The sequence below is a fragment of the Amblyomma maculatum genome, chromosome 7 (genome assembly GCF_055883805.1).
Source record: "Amblyomma maculatum isolate TAMU_Amacu chromosome 7, ASM5588380v1, whole genome shotgun sequence".
Taxonomy (NCBI): Eukaryota; Metazoa; Arthropoda; class Arachnida; order Ixodida; family Ixodidae; genus Amblyomma; species Amblyomma maculatum.
Genome location: NC_139350.1, coordinates 114,351,148 through 114,373,141, shown reverse-complemented (window position 1 = coordinate 114,373,141; position 21,994 = coordinate 114,351,148). Strand labels below are relative to the sequence as shown.

Genomic DNA, 21,994 nt, shown 5'->3' with positions numbered 1-21,994 from the left:
ATTTTTGACCCAGAGGAACAGAGTTAGTCGTTTTAACTGCGCTTGGAGAGCCACGCTAACGGGGGAGGTTTGCATTTTCAAACCTTTCTATCGCCTGATTTTCTTGCACTGAAGAGCCTTTCTGTGGGAATGGAATCGATGGAAAGCGGCAAACGTAATCGTAAAGCCAAAACCGAGCAAGCCCCTAAAACGGGAAAAACGTATACCCATTCCTTAACCTTGCGTGTTGGGAAATTTATGGAGCACATGGCACAAACGAGACTTGCGTGTTTCATGGAGCAAACCAACCTATGGGCGGACGAGATGGATGTTTTCCGGCCAGGCTTGGCGCAGAGGACGTGATACTGTGACTAAAACACGAAATATTAGACTAACGATCTGGGAACGTCAAAGTACACATGGGACTAGACCTAACAAAAGCCTTCGACAACGTCAGGCAAGAAGCTATTCTCAGTTGTCTCTAGGAGATCGGAGTGGGATCCAGAATATATGACTACATAAGAGACTTCCTAAGAGATAGAACAGCCTGCGTTAGTTTCCAAGATATTGAGTCTCCCATATTGCAGCTAGGAAGTAGGGGCATACCGCAGGGTCGCTTCTTTCCCAATTCTTCTACAACGTGGCGATAAGGTGTCTCCCAAAAGCGCTGAGTAACATCGAGGGGCTCAAATTTAGCATGTACGCGTACGACACCAATCTCTGGAAAAACCAGGGGTCTGATGCGAGCATTGAGAGACAGCTGCAGGCAGCGGCAGCCACTGTAGTGGACTACGCGGCTAGTAGGGGGCATTCATGGTCACCGTAGAAATCGTAACTTCTAGTCGTCAACGCAAAATCATTGAGGTGCGAGAAATCGGAGAAATCGATATCAATGTGGAAGGAATGTCCGTACCAAAGGTTAACCAAATACGAATCCTAATGCTATACATTCAGGAGAATGGATGCAACGACGGGATACTAAAGATATCAAGGAGAGTAGCCGGGTCGGTTGATACATCATCACTAAAGAAAGCGCGCACTTTCGACAGGATACAGGGAGTAAGACAGCACAGATTTGGAAATGAATACAATATATTTCAAATACATTTTAGCACATCAATACGCGAACATTTTCCTAAAGTATAAAAATATTGCTGAAGAAAAAAACTTTCCAGAAGTGGCAGTGTAAATGAAGCGTATAATAGTTTAATCACACCACAAGAAATGCATATAGTGCTCTCTGCCGGAAAGCAGACTGCACCAGGGTCTGATAATTGAGTCCCGATGCACTGGCTGCAAAACCTATAGTGGGATCGGGGATTGCTCGTGTTCTAGGCGTCTTCCGAGCTTCTTGCTCCTGTTTACTAGAGTCTTCTCCTCGCTCATTATTCTTCCCTTCTCCTCATCTTTTGAAGCCCAGGGAAACTCGCTGACATGTTTATGGCGTGTACATGCGTTGTAGTGACTAGCGACGATTACGTGAAATTCGCCGCTGACTATCCAGTTGTAGCTTTGGATACAAAAGAGATAGGTGCCTCCACATAGGGTCCTTGGTGCCGCGCAAGTTAGAGGTGCATGTAGAGAGCGCTTTTGCTGCCTATGGCTTATTAACCTGTGTTTTAGATGTGCAGTGATGTTACAGCAATAACGTTTTTGAAATAAATTTTACCTAAACAAGAAAAGAAACAAAAAGATTTCGTAATGAAACATGGTGTAATGTCGCCTCACGTCTGCTCTTAAGGTAAAACTTGAGCGCTTTCTAATTTTCATTTAAAAATTATATTTTACTCCCAGCAAGAAGTAGAAGCATCCAAAAATTTTATTATAATTTTAACCATTGGCACATAGTTGCGAGTAACAGAATCCACTGACTAGGCCATGAAATGCGACCTTTCATAGGCCTGTTTCCTAATCTTCATAGGTCGGAGATAAGAGGGTGTGTTTATGTTTATGCATGTTAGGTGTTCTTTCACATAATGGTGCATTTTATGTCCGCATGCTACAGTCAACTGTTTTTAATTTCAAACTGGCGATAGGCTGAAAACAAACTCTTTCATCAGAGCTTAAGTCTGATTGTTTCAAGCAATTTTGTTTAAATATCACACATAATGGTGAAGGTCTACACATAAACATTCTTGTCGCTGGATTGCTCTAAATGAGTGTGAAAAATAAAAATGATTGTGGAGGCCACATCATCTGCTGATATATCCAGGACCTATTGAGCTGCGGCAAGAGCTGAAGGCGATAACTGTACAGGGAATAGAAACAAAATACTGCAGATTTGCATATTTAATCAAATGCGAAGTAGGTGCGTAACACTCCTTATCCCTGCTGTACTATTCTTGCATTTTACACTTTGTTATGAGGTTCTTGCGCCATTTAATTAGTAGAATGACGTTCGCACTTTATTCGTAACCGTTGTACTTCAGCCCGTCAAACCTGCACCGCAGTGCCAGACAGGCAGGCGTCATCCACTGCTACGCGAAGCAAACGCGCAGTCCAGCCGTGTCCTGAACTTTTCCTCCACCGCCTTCAGAAATGAGCGAAAACAGGCAGCCCCGCCGCGGTGGTGCAGTGGTAAGAGGCCCGACTATTGTGCCGGAGTACCTGAGTTCGATCCCGACCACGACGGCTGCGATTTGATGGAGGCGATCGAAGAGGAATCTCGGGGCTGTGCGATGTCTGCGCATGGTAAAGATCCCCAGGTGATCGAAATTACTCCGCAGCCTTGCACTACGGCTCTTCTTTCTCTCTATTTACTTTCTTTCGCCCTTGCCTCCCTTCCCTTACAGCGCGGGTCAGGTGTCGACAGAGCAAGTGTGACAAATACTGTGCCCGTCCCTTCCAGTGAGCCGTTATTATTATTATTATTGTTGTTATTATAATTATTATTATTATTATTAATATTATTACAGGCACAACGTATTTCTTTACAATATCCTTCCGAAAGGTCTGATGGTGGGATTAGTGGGGGGAGAGAGAGAGAGAGAGGGAAGCGCGCTTGAAGGTGAGCTCCAGTTGAGGCTCGGAGGTGAGCTCAGTTAACCCTTTAACCAGCAGATCAACAATATTGTTGACCCACTCTAGGCGGCCACAAAATGCCTCTCCCTAAAATTTAGAACGTGTTCCTCCAAATTTAGCATTTTTATAAAGTAGCCTCTGAAATAAAGATGTATGAGTCGTCAATAGATGGCCGTAATGACCGTGTTCAACCTCAAAGTGCCGTCGTCGTCGTCTTCTTCGCGCGCGCCACGTTGGCAGAGTTCTGGCCTCAGCAGATGCCGATATCCGAAGTTAAGGGTGGCGACAATTTTATTTCTTTGTAGAGGCGTCTCTAAACGTGGCCCGTGCAGAATAGTATCACCTATTTCGCAGCAGAAGCGGCAGTGCCGGACGAAATAAATAGACTACAAAATTGTCGAGCTGCCAGAATAAGGTAAAAATTTACCGCCAATGATGTGCAGTCGGCTGTTTGTTTTTATTGCCACAATTGGTTTGAATGTGATATTGGACATGTAAATGAACACAGAAAACTTTGTTTAGAACTACCTTTGCGTTGCCGCTTGTGTGTGAGCTGCTCAAGGTCACTTTTCTTTTTTTTTTTGGGGGGGGGGGGGGGGCAGTTTATGGCGGGAATCTGAGTACTCGTGTTCATATAAAGGTGAAATAAGCTTCGCGGAACGTTAGCTTTTCATCACTTCATTTTTTTTTTGGTTCTTGCCAGCAAGTAACGTACTTATCTTCCTGGAGCCATGGAAACAACGGTGTTTTATGGAAATCGTAGTCAACACAGGAGGTCAGAGGGCGCTGTGCTCTCTGCCATAAAAGTGTGTCAGGCTTCAAGTCCACCAAATGTGCACGTCTTTTTGCGCCTGAAAAGCGGCAACAACTGTTTTCTTCAATTACAGCTCAAATAGGACATGACTGACTGTCGTGTTTGCGCGTCGTCGATGGAGAAAAGACATACGCGCTACTGTTAAACTGTTAACTTCGTTTATTACTAGATAAGAGGGTGCGACCAGCGTCGGCCGAGGCGTAGGCCGAACTGCCGGGTGAAGAACGGAGGGAACGGAGGCCGGGGATGGGGCTTGCTTCCCAGAACCAGAGGAGGGCGAGGGAGCCCACCGTGGGGGGCGTCCCGCTGAGCGCAGGCAGGCGGCGAGTCCTCCCGGCGAAGCGCAGAGGGGTGCGGGCCTGTTCATTAGCGCGCACTGCTCCATTCACAACGGAACGGAAGAGCACAGCACTTGGAACACAACACTTCCTTCCCCCTTAAAAAGTTGCCTGATAGCGTGCAGGGGGTCGGCGAGGACGCGTGGAGACACGCTGGCTCTGTGCGCACAGGGAAGGACCACTTGTAGGCTGAATGTTGCCCGCTGTGCTTTGTAGGTCTGCCCTGGGTGCAGTCTTTTCTTCTGTGGAGAGATGCCAGGCTATGTGGGAGGATGGTTCAGATGTCCTCGCTGCTGCCGGACCGCTCTCGGAAGGCGTCGTAAATCCACGCAGCTGGTTGAGGTGTCGGCGTGCCACCGTTCCATGTATGCTGACAAGCCAACAGCGCAGGCCTATGCGTCGCACAACAGTAGCTTCCTCCCAGCGTGGTTTTCTGAGAAACTGGCGGGCAAGGACGCGCTGCCCCTCAACAAGTGTCCCGCAGCGCGGAATCGGTTTTTCTTCCCGGGTCGTCTCTGTTTCTGGCTCGGGGAGAATAGCTGTGAGCTGCGTCCGCATTTCGCGCTCGAACATCACTTTCGCTGGGGTCTGGCCTGTCGTGTTTTGTACAGTTGTGTGCTGCTTGAAAAGAAAACGTGCAAGGCGGCGCTGCGGCGACCCTGTCTGGTCTCTCTCAAGGGCACGTTTTAGCTCGGCCACGTAGCGCTCGACTTGTCCGTTTGTCACTGGGTGGTAGGTGGCCGATGTGACTGATGAGATCCCGTTGTCGCGATAAAACTTGAGAATCTCTGCAGATACAAACGGTGTTCCGTTGTCCGACACTACCTTGCGGGGAATTCCGAACGTTGCGAACAGTGATCGGAGGTTGTCAATGACTGCTGCCGAAGTGGTCTGTCGTATTTCCCTTATTTCAAGCCATTTGGTGTAAGCATCTACGAGCACAAGGAAAGTGCAGCCTTCAATTGGGCCTGCAAAATCAATGTGCAAGGTGTGCCAAGGTGTGTGTGGCTTTTCTCATTCTGGGAGAGGAGCTTTCGGCGGATTGCTCCGGCTGCTTTGGCAAGGCTTGCAGTATCGGACTGTTGTTTCAATGTCGTGGTCAATGTTAGGCCACCACATATAGCTTCTGGCACACGCTTTCATGGCAACGATGCCCCTGTGTCCGGCGTGGATGAGAGAGATAGCTTGCGCGCGTAGCTCTCTCGGAATCACAACTCGGAATCCTAATAGGATGCAGTCGCGGTGGGTGCTCAACTCTGTAGCTCGCCTGCGGTAAGCGTCGAAGTTCTCCCCTTTGAGTTTGTGCACGTTGCCTTGTTGAACAGCTGTGTAAACTTGGCGTAGAGTTGCGCATTTCTGCGTAGATGCTGCAACTGTGCTTGCTGTAAGCGGAGGTTCTGGCAGTGCTTCGAACATAAGAACGTCTCCGGGCGGAGGCGGTTCGTCAACTGTTTCGTTCAGTGGCAGGCGGCTGAGCGCGTCGGCATTCTGATGTTTAGTCCCATTGCGGTAGACCAGATCGTAGTCGTACGCTGAGAGCTTGATGCACCAACGTGTCATTCGCGGAGACAATGTCGGTGGCATGGGCTTTTGTGGCCCCAGAATGCCCAGTAGCGGACGGTGATCCGTTATAAATATCACCTTTCGGCCGGCAATATACTGGTGAAAATGTGTCGCCGCGTAGACGATGGCCAGCCCCTCTTTGTCCAGTTGCGCGTAGTTGCGTTCCGCTTGTGACAACGTACGTGAGGCGAAGGCAATCGGGGCCTCCCTTCCTTGGTCGTCAGTCTGCGAAAGAACCGCGCCGACTCCGTACGGAGATGCGTCGCAAGACAAAAGCAGTGGTTTCCTTTCGTCGTAGTGGCTGAGGACTGTACACCTTCGAAGCAGGTGTTTCAGGGCGTCGAATACCTGCTGATGGCGGGGCGACCATGTCCATTTCACATCTTTCCGAAGCAGCTGATATAAGTCGTTGGCCACAGTAGCTCTTTGTTCTAAGAAACGGTCGTAGAACGTTAAGAGTCCGAAAAACGCCTGTAGCTCCTGCTTGTTTGTTGGTGCCCGTGCTTCGGTGATCGCCCGCACTTTGTCTTCGGTCGGGTGGATGCCTTCTGCATCAATTCGGTGTCCTAGAAATTGCACCTCTGACACCGCAAAACAGCATTTTTCTTTGCTTAAACGCAAATTTGCGTTCGCTAGCCTTTCAAGAACGTGCTCTAGGCGCGCTGCATGCTCTTCCGTGGAAGCGCCACTGATTATTACATCGTCCAGGTAGACACAAACTCCTGGAATTCCTTGAAGTACTGTCTCCATGAACTTCTGAAATATGACCGGGGCTGCAGCTACGCCAAAGGGCAATCTCTTGACTTTGTACAGGCCTTTCAGTGTGTTGATTGTCAGTAATTTTGACGTCGGTTCGCTCACCTTCAGTTGTTGATAGGCCTGGGTGAGGTCTAGAGTGCTGAAGACTCTTGCGCCGCGTAGTACACTGAACACTTCTCCAGGTGTCGGCAGAGGGTAAGACGACGCTTTAGTCGCAAGATTTACGGTGCTCCGGTAGTCTCCGCAGAGGCGTATGGTTCCGTTCTTCCTGCGAACTACAACCAGTGGTGTGGCCCATTGCGAATGTTGTGTCGGCTCGATGACACCTTGCTGCTCCAGTTTGTCTAACTCCCTTTCAACGGAAGCTCTGAGAGCAAAAGGTACCGGCCTGGCCTTCAAAAACTTCGGTTGCACGCCGCTTAACAACTCCAGTGTGACTGGTGGCCCTTCATTACCTGGAATCTCTTCAGAGAATACTTTTTCGTATTTCTCCTGCAATTGCTCAATTACGTTGTGGCTCGGCGTTTGGTGTATGCCGCATATCGTCACCCCTAATGGAGAAAACCAGTTTCTCCCTAGAAGGCTTGATCCTGAGCCCTTCACAACAAGGAGAGGTAGCGTATGGGTCTGGCCGTTGTAACAAACCCGCACGTTGGCAGATCCCAATAGTGGCAAGTTCTGTCCTGACCACGTTCGCAGGTGCGTGTCGTCTTGTTGCAAGGGTGGTGCGTCTGATGGCCAGGAAGTTCGGAATGTGGCCTCACTGATCAGAGTACAGGCTGCGCCTGAGTCCACCTCGAACTTAATCAGTTTGTGGTGTACTGTAACTTCGGTAAAAATCTTCGGACGCGTGCCGAGATTCACGGTGTTCAGGTCGTACAACACTGATGATACTGCCGATGTTGCTCCGTGGGCATCAGATGGCGGCCTATTCTCTGAGGCGTCTACGCTGTGGTTAGGCTGAGAAGGCGACTTTATCTTGGCAAGCTTCCGCTTCGTAATGCATGCTTTCTCAATATGCCCTTGCTTGTGGCAAAAATTACACGTGGCTGACTGGAATCGGCATCCCTGGGCGTTGTGTTGGCCGTCACACCGCCAGCAGCGTTGTACATTTTTGACCGATTTTGCAACAACAGAAGCTCTGCGTACCTGGTTGCTTGTTTGATGTACCGGCTCGGTGTTCCGGCGCATCTCTCTTTGCTGGTGACTGGCGCTCTCCGCTCGCACGGCGATGTCGTGAGCTTTGTTAAACGTGAGGTCCCTCTCAGCGAACAGGCGCTGCTGTAGTGACTCGTCACTCAGTCCGCACACAAATCTGTCACGTAACATGACGTCCAATGGAAGCATGGTGGTGTTAGCAGATGCTGTGTCTTCATGCTGCCCGGTAGCTGTTCTGGCTGTGGTCAGCGTACCAAAATTGCAGTCAGCTGCAAGCTTCTTGAGCGCTGCTACGTAGGCGCTCACAGTTTCGCCTTCCAGCTGATCTCGTCGCTGGAAGCGGGCTCGGCTGTAAACTTCAGATGGCCTCGGGTCGTAGTGCTTTTGAAGGGCTGCAACGATTTCTTCTTAAGGCACTTCCGCTGGTGTGCTTGGCTGAATAAGGGCGCAGACAGTGTCGTAAGTCTGCTCCCCGCACAGCGTTAGCAGGTTGGCCCTCTTCAAGGCTGGGACTGTGATGTTGTTAGCTTCGAAGTAGAACTGGAGGCGTCCAACCCACGATGACCAAGATGAGCCGTTGAATTCTGGTATTAACCCTCGCGTAGCCATGGCTTGTCAATAGCGTTGCGAAGCGCGAGTCAAATCCACTTCCTCGTCGCCACTGTCGTGCTTGCGCGTCGTCGATGGAGAAAAGACATACGCGCTACTGTTAAACAGTTAACTTCGTTTATTACTAAATAAGAGGGTGCGACCAGCGTCGGCCGAGGCGTAGGCCGAACTGCCGGGCGAAGAACGGAGGGAACGGAGGCCGGGGATGGGGCTTGCTTCCCAGAACCAGAGGAGGGCGAGGGAGCCCACCGTGGGGGGCGTCCCGCTGAGCGCAGGCAGGCGGCGAGTCCTCCCGGCGAAGCGCAGAGGGGTGCGGGCCTGTTCATTAGCGCGCACTGCTCCATTCACAACGGAACGGACGAGCACAGCACTTCGAACACAACACTGACTCATGTCAGTGCGCCAGCTTTGTGCTCCTTATCTTGGCAGATCAACAAAATTGTTGACGTACTGTATTTTTTGACATCCTTTTTCAAACGCATTCCCATTTTTTTGGATGCACATTTAGACTAACAAAAACTAATACAAACGAAGGAAAAAATTATGGCATCGCTTTATCTGGTCTTGCCAGTTAAAGGGTTAAGCTTCTTCACGACGCAGCGAGCAGCTCGGAGCCGAGATCCAGGGAGCACTACGCGTGAACGTCTGCTATCTGTGAACGCTGGGGAGTAACTGATGTGAAGGGAGATGCCGAAGTTGAGGACGCGTGAGCGACACACGACTGCTCACTCCGGAGTATAGTGAACTATACTCCGGAGTAACACACATTGTGCAACGCTGCCCAGTGACGGTCGCCACGCCCTCAACAGACACGTCCCTCTCTCACGGTCTTACTCCCTCACTGGGTGCATCTATTCGGCCGCTCCGCCCCCTCAGTGTTAAAGGGGGCATGAAACGGCTAGAAAGGTCACTGACAAATGTTTTCAATGTGCAGAACAAATGCTTCCGAGCATTCGTTCAAAGTAAAACTCATCGGAAAAAATCCAGCGATTTGTTATTTATTTTTAAAAAACAGCCTTTTTTGAAATTCGCAGCTGGAGAAACTGCAGAAAGAACACGAGCTAGCCTTCTTCTCGCTGCGCGGTGAGCAAGCTGCGAAACCGACTGACTACGAAGGCCAGGTTGTTCGCCTGGAGCAGCAGATTGACAAGTACCAAACTCTGGCTGGCATTGAGGAACTGGCCCGAAAGGCTCGTGATCTGGATGCACCTCAGGCAGTCGTGGTGCCCCGACGGGCCCCCGTGTTGCAAGCTGTACCACAGCTGTCTTGGGAAGTCCAGACCACCCTCGTGTCCCTGCGGTCATGCGAGGCCCAGACTGCCGCAATGGCAACCTGCGAAAAAGGGGTGCAGGCGCAGTGGAGGTTTGCTGTGGGCATGGTTCAGACGGACGAGGTGGAGCGCTCAACGCAAGTCTCAGGCGCAGGTCGACACCTGTCACCGGGAGTGCCAGACAGACGAAGTGCCCACTAGCAAAGAACCTAGTCCAACTTCAGTCTCTGTGACCAGCCCTGCTGCTGTGCAGCCCCCGCCTCCTCCCCCTCCGCCACCACCACCATCATCCTTTCCTTGCGCTCCACCGCCTCCTCCACCTCCTCCTCCTTCATCCTTTCTGGGTGGGGCTGCACCCCCGCCTCCTCCCTCTCCACCTCCTCCTCCGCCATCCATTCTGGGTGGGGCCGCACCCCCGCCTCCTCCTCCTCCACCCCCTCCTCCCATGGGCATGGCGCCCCCACCACCACCACCATATCCACAGCCTTTCCCAGCCATGTCCTCCATGCCCCCTCCTCCGCCCCCACCACCGCTGATGGCGCCTGTCCATGGCATGCCACCTCCACCACCTCCTCCCCCACCAGGAATGGGGCCTGCACCGCTGCCAGCGCCCCCTGTGGGCGGCTGGCACAGCGCATATGCCTTAGCCCGCAAGCAACCCGTGAACCCCAAGGCACTAATGAAGCCCCTATACTGGACGAGAATTCAGGTGCCCGCACGGCAGCCAGAGAAAGCTCCCGAGAAGGAAAAAGACCACAAAACATTGTGGGAGTGTCTGGAGGAGACTCTTCCTACAGACTGGGATGAGTTTGCTAACCTGTTCTCAAGACAGATCCAGGAGAAGAAGCCAACTGCCAAAACGAAAACCAACCAGAAGAAAGGGAAAGAGGTGGCGAAGCTCCTTGTCCAGAAGCGGTCACAAAATGTAGGCATTCTCATATCGAGCCTTCGTCTTGAAATCTCAGGCGTCGAAAATGCTATCTACAACTTTGACACATCGATTGTAAGCCTGGAAACTCTGCAAGTTCTGTACGAAATTCGCCCCACGAGTGAGGAGCTCAATTTGATCCAAGACCATCTGGCCCTGAAGCCCGACATTCCCTTGGACAAGCCAGAGCGCTTTCTGCTCGATCTGTCTCGCATCCCCGAGTATGCCGACCGTGTGGGTTGCATTATCTTCCAGTCGACGTACACAGAATCCATCAGTAGTGTGGAACACAAGCTCAACAACCTCAAAATGACATGGGAGACGCTGCTGCACAACAAGGAGGTCCACAACATTCTGGGTCTTATATTGGCTCTCGGTAACTACATGAACGGAGGGAATAGGAGTCGTGGACAGGCTGATGGCTTTGGCCTCGAGATCTTGGCCAAGCTGAAGGACGTCAAGAGCAAGGACAACTCTTTAACTCTTCTTCACTACATTGTCAGAGTCTATATAAGCAAGTTCCAAGAGAGAGCGGACATCACCCGGGAGAAGTTGAAATTTCCTCTGCCTGAGCCGAGCGACATGGAGCGGGCTGGGTTAGTCAGTTTCGATGACATCAGGGCAGATCTTAAGAAGCTTCACTCCCAGGTCGAAGGTTGCGAGACGAAGGTACAAAAAGTGCTGGCAAACTCCGACGCCGAACACCAGGAACCCTTCAAGGAGCAGATGAACATTTTCCTCAAGAAGGCTTACAACGAGCACAAGGAGCAGGAGGAGAACCTTGAGGAATGCCGGCTAAAATTCCTGGAGTCCAAGGAGTACTTCAGTCTGCAGCCAAAGTCCAAGAACGAGTCCGAGTGGCCTAAGGAGTTCTTTGCACCGTGGGTGCCCTTCTGCAACGACTTCAAGAACATCTGGAAGAAAGAGGTGCAGCGCAAGATCAAGCTCGATTTTGAAGCAGCAAGGAAGAAGGTGAAGGACCTGCAGGAGGCAATTATTGACCTGGCAAGCGTCGTAAATATCAGTATTGCTCTCAACTGAAAATAAAACCTTATCAACTTCTTCGTGTCAAGATTCGGGCGAGATGATTGCTTATTCCACGCCCATGGCAGGTGCGTTCGTGACGCATGATAGTGGCTTTATAATATAAACAGCCAACGCAGCGGCGAGCTTGCAGCAGTCTTCACGATTTTGATTTGCAGGTGCAGGTGGCTTTCACGATCTTCCGAACATCTCCAAAAGCATAAGGAACCACAATACGAAATTACACACTCTGCAATAGCTAAAGCAAGGTGCTTACCTCTAGCCGCATCTCGTAGTAGACGCTCTTCATCTCGATCACGAATTTTGCGATTACATCGGACAGCCCCACGGCGCTGGAAATTTCTTCGCGAACGCCGTAAACGGGCTGAGAAGCATACATATCTTTGCCAAATTGCACACTGGTACCTTTGAAAGACTCTCATAGAAGCTGCCTCATTTGAATCCTGGAAGCAAGTGCTTCATAATGCGAGACCCGATATACAATTGGGCGCCGTAAACCGCACTGAAGAAGCCACCACAAGCCACCAGCTAACGGCCACTTTGCTCTTCCACTAAGACCCAGTAACACTAGTCTCAACAATAAAGTTTTTTCTCTCTCACATCAACGTTTTGAATTCGCCTGAATCCGCGAAATAGCACGCGACTGCCGCTTCGTTCTGCCATTCTCGAAATACGCGCTGGAGGCGGAACAGACATAATGCGAACGGCTGTGCGGTAGGTGATGCTAGAGCTCCGGCAATGGTAGTGCCCTCATAACAGCGCACGTGGCGTATAGCATTAATAAAAGGGCATCGTAATTACGCTTAATTATTCGTAATTAAAGATTGTGCAGGAATACTCACCTACATGTGGTCATGATGACCAGGCAGTTGAAAGCGTCTACGAACTGCGGAAAGGGAAGACGCCGTATACTTTACTAATAGGCGACTTCAATGCCAAGGTAGGGAAAAAGCAGACAGGAGACCAGGCAGTGTGTGACTTTGGTATTGGTCTACGAATAGCGGGCGGCAGTTATTAAGTTTGAAGAGTGCAATAACTCACGAATGATGAACATTTTCTTCAGCAAACCGGAAGTGGACATGAAAAATTCTTAACGGGGAGATTAATAATAAAATTGATTTGGTGTGTTCTAACCCCGCCATTATGCAGGATGTAGATGTAATCGGGAAAGTGCAATGCAGGGACCACAGGATGGTAAGGTCTGAACTTATTCTAAAGCTGAAGAAGGAACGGAACAGATTAGTAAGAAGTCCATCAATGCATTACTGGTGAGCGGGAGTGCAGAATAGTTCAGGATCTCGCTACAGAAAAGATATTAAGCTCTAACCGAGGATGACAGCATTAGCCTAGAAGCAATGTCCAATAATTTCGCAGATATCATTACTGAGTGCGCTTTAGAAGCAGGCAGTAGGATAGTTAGAGAGGATACCGGTAAGCTGTCTAAGGAGACGAAATAGTTATTTAGGCAACACCAAAGTAAGAAAGCTTCAAATTCAACAGACCAGATACATTTGGTAGAGATATCAAAGCTAATCCATAAGCCCAAATTATCCGAAGTAAGGAAGCATAATATGGAGAAAATTGATCCTGCTGTAAAGAGTAGGGGAAACCTGAAGTTGATGAAGGAGAAAAGAGGCATAGGCAAAAATCAGGTGTATCCGCTGAGGGACAAGGCGGGCAATGTCAACATGAATATGGTCAAGATAGTCAAAGTTGCCAAGGGGTTCTATACTGTTCTCTGCCGTAGCCAGAGAGGTCAGGACAATGATGAGGTTGGCGGTAGTGAAAACCAATCAGACTTACCCGCAGTGACGAAGGACGTATTTGATTCAGTAGAAAGCTCGACGGTCATAAAGGCATTGCGAAATGAGGGTGTAGACGAGTCGTACGTGAAAGTGCTGGACGATGTATATACTGGCTGTACAGCAACCGTAGTCCTGTTTTAAGAAGTAACAAAATTTTTATAAAGAAATGTGTTAGGCAAGGAGACACGATCTCCCCAGTACGATTCATAGCTTGAATGGAAGAAGTATCCATAGATTTTCAACGAGAGCAGTTAAGGGTAAGGGTAGATAGAAACTACTACAGTAATTGTCGATTTGCTGATGACATTGCCATGCAGTAACTCGGGAGAAATGCAAAGAATAATTCATGGCCTTTATACGAAAATTACAAAAGTTGGCTTAAAAATCAATCTGCAGAAGACTAAGGTAAGGTTCAACAGCCTCGGGAAGAAACAGCAGTTTACGTTAGGTAGCGAAGCACTGGAAATATTAGGCGAATATGTCTACTTAATACAGGTAGTAACCGCAGATCCAGACCTTGAAAGGGAAATAACAAGGAGAATAAGATTGGGACGCAGAGTATTTGGCTAGCACTCGCAGTTTATGACTAGCAGCTTTTCGGTATCGCTCAAGACGAACGTTTACATAGTTGCATATACATGTACTCACCTATAGGGCTAACACGTCGAGGTCAAGGGGGTTCTACTAAAGTTGAGGAATAAGCAGAGGGCTATGGAATGTAAAATGGTACGGGCAGTATTAAGAGATACGAAACCTGCAGAGTGGGTCAGAGAAATACCTCAAGTTACTGACATTTTAGTGCAAGTCAGGAAGAAATTTACATGAACAGGACATGTAGTGCAAGGTGTGTCTCATCGATTGACATGTATAGCGGCTATTGGCAAATTGATTTCGACAAAATATTGGTTGGTTGGTTGATTTGTGGGGTTTAAAGTCCGAAAGCGACTCAGTCTGTGAGAGACGCCCTAGTGAAGGACTCAGGAAATTTCGACCACCAGGGGTTTTTAACGTGCACTTGCATCGCACAGCACATAGGCGCCTTGCTTTTCGCCTCCATTGAAAAGCGGCCGCCGAGACCGGGATTTGATTCCGCGTCTTTGGGAGCAGTAGTCGAGCGCCGTAACCACTGCGCCACCCCGGCGGGATGATTTCGATGAAAGAGATCACTAGATGACCGCATTCATCACACCGGACGGCCTATTCGGGTTCAATGTGATGCCATATGGCCTCTCACCAGCATCGTTTCAACGAGTAATGGAATTGTTCTGGCGGGCTTTAAGTGGCAGATTGGTCAGGTATACTTGGATGATGTCGTTGTCTTCTCCTGTAGCTTCGAAAACCACTAAAAAAGGCTTCGGACAGTGCTAGAAGCTATCAAGTCATCAGGGCTAACTTTGAAAGCAGAGAAGGGCCACTTTGCCTACGAGGAACTGCGATTCCTGGGTTTTATCATTAGCAAGGAAGGTGTTCGCCCATCCAGAGAAAACTGTTGCGATCACGCACTTTCCACCTCCCGCCGACAAGAAAGCGTTACGCAGGTTCTCTGGGCTATGCGCTAATTATCGACAATTTGTCAGGAACTTTTCGCACATCGCCAAGCCGTTGACGCAGCTTACAAAGATTGACGTAGATTTTAAATTGGAATGGAAGCAAGAAGAAGCCTTCGTCAAGCTTAAGTGCCGTCTACAGTCCCCTTCTGTCCTGGTCCACTTTGATGCAAACGTCGAAACTGAACTTCACTCCGACGTAAGCGGTTTGGGCCTAGGCGCGGTTCTCGTTCTGAAGAGTGCAGGACAGGATTAAGATATCGCCTATGCCAACCGTTCAATTTCGAAAGCTGAAGCCAATTATTCGACAACGGATAATGAATGTCTTCACATCATTTGGGTGACATAAAAATTTCGCCCCTATTTGTACGGACGACCATTCATGGTTATGACCGATCACCATGCTCTCTGCTGGCTCGCCAACTTAAAAGATCACTCCGAACGCCTTGCAGGATGGAGCCTAGCGTCTTGAAGAACTCGACGTCACAGTCGTCTATAAGTAGAGCTGCAAGCCCTTTGAAGCAGACTGCTTGTCACGAGCTCCCCTTGATGCGCTACCGAAGTAACAAGGCGAAGATGCCTTCTTGTGACCGGTAACGCCAGCAGTTTTGTACAGCAGGAGCGCTTGGACCCTGAGGTAAAAGACCTTGCTGATTACCTCGAAGGAAAGATCGCTACCCCTCTTGCTGTGTTCCGGCATCATTTATTGTCGCTCGCCCTGTACAACGACGTCGTCGTTTATAACTGCGCAACCAACATAAAAGCACAGCTTCTTGTAGTACCCAAAGTCCTCTTACATGAGATTCTGCAGGCGGTGCACGATGAACCGACAGCAGGGCATCTCGGATTGGCGCGCACGTTACACATGATACAAGAAAATTATTACTGGTCGCGGTTGCCTGCCAACCTTGTTAAATATGTGTGACCGTGCTGTGAATGCCAGCGACGCAGAGCAACCCTGACGAGACCTGGTGGTTGGCTGAGCCCCATGCCGCCGCCGAGTAAACACTTTCAACAAATTGAGATGGACCTTCTAGGCCCCTTCCCAGCTTGATCACCAGTCACGCCGAAGCCAAAGCCGTGCCTAATGGTACCGTAGCACCAGTTGCTAAATTTTCCGTCGAAAGAAGTTTTCTGCGAGAAGGCGCTCCTGAGGTGATCATCACGGACAGAGGAACTGCATTTACGGCTGTGCTCACGCAGGTCATCTTGCACTACAGTCTAACGAGTCCGCTTAGGACAACTGCCTACCATCCCTAGGGCAATGGGCTTACGCAGCGCCCCAACAAAACGACCGCAGACATAATCACCATGTACGTGGACGCCGAACACAAGACCTGGGACCCCATCCTGCCGAACGAGATATTCACGTATAAGAAGACAGTCGAGGAGAAGGCGAGAGCGACTCCGTTCAAGCTTGTGCACGGCAGGGAGCCCACAACGACGCTCTACGCAGTGCTGCCGCACGTAACCAACGAGGACAACTTTGACATCGCCGCCTACCTGCCGCGTGTAGAGGAAGCCCGACGACTCCTACGGCTGCTTATTAAAGATCAACGGCGACATCAACACCTGGTGATATAACTTATGACGATGCCGCGCAGAGTACAAGCCAGGAGACCAGTTATGTTTTTGAACTGTAATTTGCCGCCATGGGCTAAGCGAAAAGTTATTCGCACGATACTTTGGGCCATACAAAATACTTCGCTGCGTTGAATAACTCGACTATCAAGTCATTCCTGACAGTACGAGAGCATCACAACGTCGGCAGACGCGCCCAGAAATTGTACATGTTGTTCGTCTGAAGCATTATTACGCGCGTTGAATAATCCGTGGTCTTTAAACTTTGTAACTCTATGAATAAGTTGCTTTGTGTATTTTGGAACATCAAGGCGTTCAAGGCGTTGTTTTTCAAGGGGGGAGTAAAGGCGCGAAATCTTCAAAACTGTATTTGTTGTTCTTTAGGAGCCGTTGTCATGCGGCCTTATCACTCTGGTTCTGGCACGTATATCAATTCTGTATTCTTTGTTTGCTAAATCTCGATGTCGCGAGACTCATTTTATCAGTTTCTTTGTCGCGCAAGGTGCGCCGAGATGTGTCTCGACGATTTCGATGACTCGCGTATGTCTCTACAATGTTCCAAGTTGTCGCGCTGGTAACAGTTTGGGGCGTTATCTATAGATGATTCTGAGCAGCCTTTAAATTGAGCGTTGATGAGTGCGACAGGTATTGTTTGTTCAACGATCGACGAGCACGTTTGTTGATATCACCACCGAGTTGCTTAGTTCTTTTGCGGGCGCAGGCCAGGCCAATTTTAATTTCAGCACTATCACGCCTGTGTGCTCTTTTCTTGTATACGGCCTTGTCACCGCCACTACTTTCCAATAACCTGTATTTGTCGTCCTCTTTATCAATAAAAATCTTTAGTGCTCATTGTTTATTGGTAAACTTGGGATCTACTCTGTCCTTGTACCACGGATGTCTGTTATCAGGCGGAAAGGTTTTTATTTATCAGTCATTAGGACTACATGATCAAGGCGCCTCAGTCCTAGTAATTACTGATTAATTTGTGCGTCTTGATTGAACAAACGCTTGAAGAATATTGCGGTGTTCTCTGGTTTGGAATGCAGTCCTTGTAGGTGTGCCAAAAACACAAAGATGACAAGAACATCCTTGTCTATAAGCCATGGCTGTATCTCTTTTTACCTTTACAAATATTTTTTAAACGAATAGAAAGTAATTCCAGCCTCCGTCTCCAGTGCGCCCAGTATGTCCCACAAATGATCGAACTCCATTGTCGCATGCCTCTTTATTTCAGAAAAGCTACTCACAGGAACCGGCATTTCTTTTGTTCATATGAGTACCCTGAGTAAGTGAGAACTGATTGTCCTCTCACTTGCTTTGTTTTTTGGAATCCATTCTGCAGTTCTTCTATCACACTATCATTCTCCAAGCAAGCCGAAACTTTGTCCTTTATAAACTAGATACCAGCATTTTATACGACTGTGGTTCTTTATGGCGGCTTTCTCCTCATTTTTTGAAAACGAAGCTTACCCTTTTTAATGTCCATATAATGGGGCTTGGCCATTCGTTTTCAGTTGGCACACCCACTTTCCTTAATGTTTACTTTCTATTGGGGCACAATTTCTTTATAATCAAATTGTGATACCACTCACGACCTTTCAAGTGATACATAAAATAATCTTCTAACCCCTTTTGCCACTTCCCACTCCATTACTCGTGCAATACCATTGCACCAACAGATCTTTCTTTCTCCGACAAAACAACTTCGGACACTTCTTCTTTGTCATCCCTATTTTCGTTGGGGTCGCCACATATGAACTTCCGTCTTAACTGGAGCCAAGTCAGGGGGATTGGAATGAATCAGTTTGTGTTTGGTTCAGGAGCGGCGTGGTTGCCTGGCTATCTTTCTCTGTCGGCCTCCCGGCACGACAGCACGGGAACGCCCACACAACATAGTGTCAGAAATGACAGCAGCATGCCAAACTCGTATTGAAGCAGCTCTCAACGACCCTCAACGGCAAAAAGATGCTCACGAACGAAAGCGCCCAGTAGGCATAGTTGCTAGGCCTCACTCTGCAACCGCTAAACGCGTTCGACGTCTGCAACCCTGCAAGTTGGTCTTTATGGAAGTCTCGCTCCGAGGACTATGCCACTTTCTCCGGTCTACGAAACACTCCGCTAGACGTGCAAGTACATACGATTCTGTACTGTATGGGCAGGAAGCTTGCTCGCTGCTAGACACTTTTTCATTCGACACCGCCACGTTAGCCGCCTACGACGCTGTTGTCAAAGACTTCTCCGAGAACTTCGAACATCTCTGTAATGAGCTCTATGAGTCGTCTCGGTTTCACAAGCGCGTTCAACAACCAGGTAAGAGTGTCGGCGCATTTTACGCCGAGCTGTTCTAGATAATCAAACGTTGCAACTACCAGTCACCGGCAGTGGAAGAACGCTTGGTCCGCGACAGGTTTGTCATTGGATTGCTCGACATGCGTGTCTCTAATAAGCTTTGCTGCTTCCCGAAGGTAACTCTGAAAGAAGCTTGGACGCAATCTTGTTAGTCCGAGGATGCGGACAAGGAACGCTCACTCGCAGAGTCTACCTCGCCAGGCATGGTCAACACTAATACTGCGACTCAAAAGTTTTCGCGACGGCCGGTCGATGCGAAAACGCGCTCACTGGATGTGAAGTCGGAACGCTATTGTGATATTCTGGTCTGTTTCTTCTGCGGCCGCGCATTTTATAGACGCTCAGACTGCCTGCCAAACAGCTCTGTCTGCAACTGCCCAGTCGGAAAAACTACAGAAACTTTTCTGATGTTACGACAGAATTTCTGTGCGGTTTTTGGCGGGAAACCTGTTGTGACAACAGAACATTCTGTAGTAACATCAGAAATTTCTGTAGTTACAACAGAAAAGTGCTACAGAACTACAGACAACAGAAATATACTACAGAAAATCTACAGAACTACAGAAAAGTACTACAGAACTACAGAAAAATCTGATGGTTACGACCGAACTACAGGATATTTTGTCGTATTTTTGACACAGTTCTGTAGTCTTTTTTTGACTGGGTGCTGTGGTAAGACAGGTCATATTGCTGAGATTTGCCGCTCTAAGAAGTCGAGGCAGGTCAAACTCAGTCCTATCCAATTGCACACTTTCGAGAAGCCAGCTAAAGCCAAGAATGTGCATTTCACAGTCGACAACTACACAACTCACTTCAAAGTAGACTCAGGTGCCGAGGTTTCCGCAGTTTCAAGTCACTTCCCCGATGGCCGGCTGAGCTCGCCAAGGTAGATGCTATTTTGACAGGGCCCTGTGCATAACATCTGCTTGTAGGAAATCGTATTTGGCACATCTATCTCGGCAAGGGAAGATCTTCTGCCAGCGTCTTTACGGCATTCACTCACTTTCAGTACCTTTACTGGGTCTACCAGCGATCCAAGCTCTTGAAGTTTGGGTACTGTCAACATTCTTGAGCCAAAGCTTTATGCTGAACTGTTCTGCGTCCTCGTCATGCTCAGAAATGAGTACATCATTAGCTTGAAACAAGATGTGCTGTCTCACTCAGTGCCCCTCGACGGATACCAATCCCGTGGCGTTCAGTTGTTCGTCAAGAACTTGAAAAACTCGAAAGCCACGCCGTCATTTGCCGTATTGATAAATCAACTCCATGGTGCGCCGGACTGGTGGCAGTGTAAAAAAATGTAATGTACCGTTTGTGTGTGGACCCGACTCGACTAAACAAAGTGGTTCTAAGGGAAATACATATTTGCCTACCGTTGAACAAGTTGTTGGTCTCATCGGTGATGCAGCCATTTTTTCGAAGCTGGATGCAACTGCAGGCTTCCACCAAGTCAAGCGGTCAGCAGACCCGCAAGCATTGACAACTTTCATCATTCCTTTCGGTCGCAATTGTTCTTGCCGACTGCCATTCGGCATCACTTCCGCTCTGGAGTATTTAAATAAAATGGCCAGGATCCTTTGAGGTCAGGAGGATGTCAACAGGATTGACAATTTTCTTTTTTTTGGACGTACCAATCAGAAACACGATTAAAGACTAGAGCGAGAGTTGACTTGTCTTGCAACTGCAGGTGTCACAATAAACAAAGACAAGTTTTGGTTTGAGGTCTCCGAAGTCTCCTTCCTAGGTGTCGTCGGCTCAGCACAAGGCATCAAGCCAGACCAGGGCAAGATTGATGCAGTGTATGTAATGCGACCTCCCACAGACGTTGCAGGTGTCAGACGTTCACTCGGAATGTTATTCCTTATTAATTTAAACAGTGCGAACACGATGACAAAGAACAAGATAAAAGAAAGCCAGAGTACGAGCACTTGTACTGTGGCTTTCTTTTATTTGTCCTTTGTGTTCTTGTTCGCACTGTTTAAATTATTAACGAATAAGTACCACCTCGCCCAACAAAGTATTGGGATGGTAAATCATCTTGCTAGGTTCTTGCCTCATATTTCGGAAATCACTGCTCCGATACGCACCTTTCTCATCAAGAATGCTTGTTGGACTTGGCAGCATGAACATCAAACTGCATTCAAAAATGTCAAGCAACTTCTGAGGTCCGAATGATGGTTGGCCAAGTACCACCCATCAGATGCCACAACAGTCTCTGCCGACGCCAGCTCGTTTGGACTCGGAGCAGTATTGCAACAAGCGCAACTGACTGGTGAGCGGAGGCCTTTTCCTCAAGGTCAATGACGACCACAGAACAGAGGTACAGTCAAACAGAAAAAGAGGCCTTGGCTACAGCGTGGACCATCCAGAAGTTCGACCAGTTCATCAGAGGCAATACCATCACCATAGAGACTGATAACCTTCCGCTGATGTCATTGTTCGTCAAAATGAAACTTGACGCGCTTCCTCCGAGAGTGCAAAGACTCAGGCTTAAGGCAATGCCTTACCAGTTTGAGATCATATACGTGCCCGGAAAATTGTTGGCTACAGCGAATGCATTGTCCCGCATCCCTACCAAAGTGCATCCAGTAGACACGGTGGAACATTTGGCTACAGCAGTCATGGCTTCTGCTCCAAATGTGCTTCTTGTGAAGATGCGGAAAATCAGCAATGCCCAAAGTTGTGACTAATAATGCACCAAGCTCATCTCTTTCTGCCAGCACGGCTGGCCAAAGAATTCAAACATTCCTCTTCAAGTGTGAAAGTATGAATCAGTCAAGGATGAACTTTCTGTTTTTGATGATCTTCTCCTCAAAAGCACTCGCCTCGTGATCCCTGCAGCAATGAGGCCAGTAGTCTGGACGCTTCTGCATGAAGGGCTCAGGGCATCAGTCGCTTCAAGGCCCTCGTTCGTGAATCTGTGTGGTGGTCTGGCATAACAGCGGAGATAATCTCCCTCCTGACCAGGGCCCGCTTGCACAAAACAATCTTAAGACTGTCTTAGCTAAGTCCAGACTTAACTGGAGTCTAAAGAATAGGCCACTAGCATGGCCGCTTAAGACTGGAGTCAAGTCTGGGCTTCAGTCCTGACTTGAATAAGTCGCTTGTATGATTACGACTCTAGTGCTGTCTTGTTTAAGGCACAAGGACGCCAGGTGTTTAAGTAGAGAAATTAGGGAAATACAGGGATGCGCTGGCACTGTCCTTGCTGTAAGATGTACACAT

At 48.7% G+C, this 21,994-nt stretch overlaps 1 pseudogene; it reads left to right on the top strand.

Annotated features, from left to right (window-relative positions):
* The first annotated feature begins 676 nt into the window (after positions 1-676).
* Positions 677-21,459, top strand: LOC146184464 (uncharacterized; annotated as a pseudogene).
* Positions 21,460-21,994: the final 535 nt, after the last annotated feature.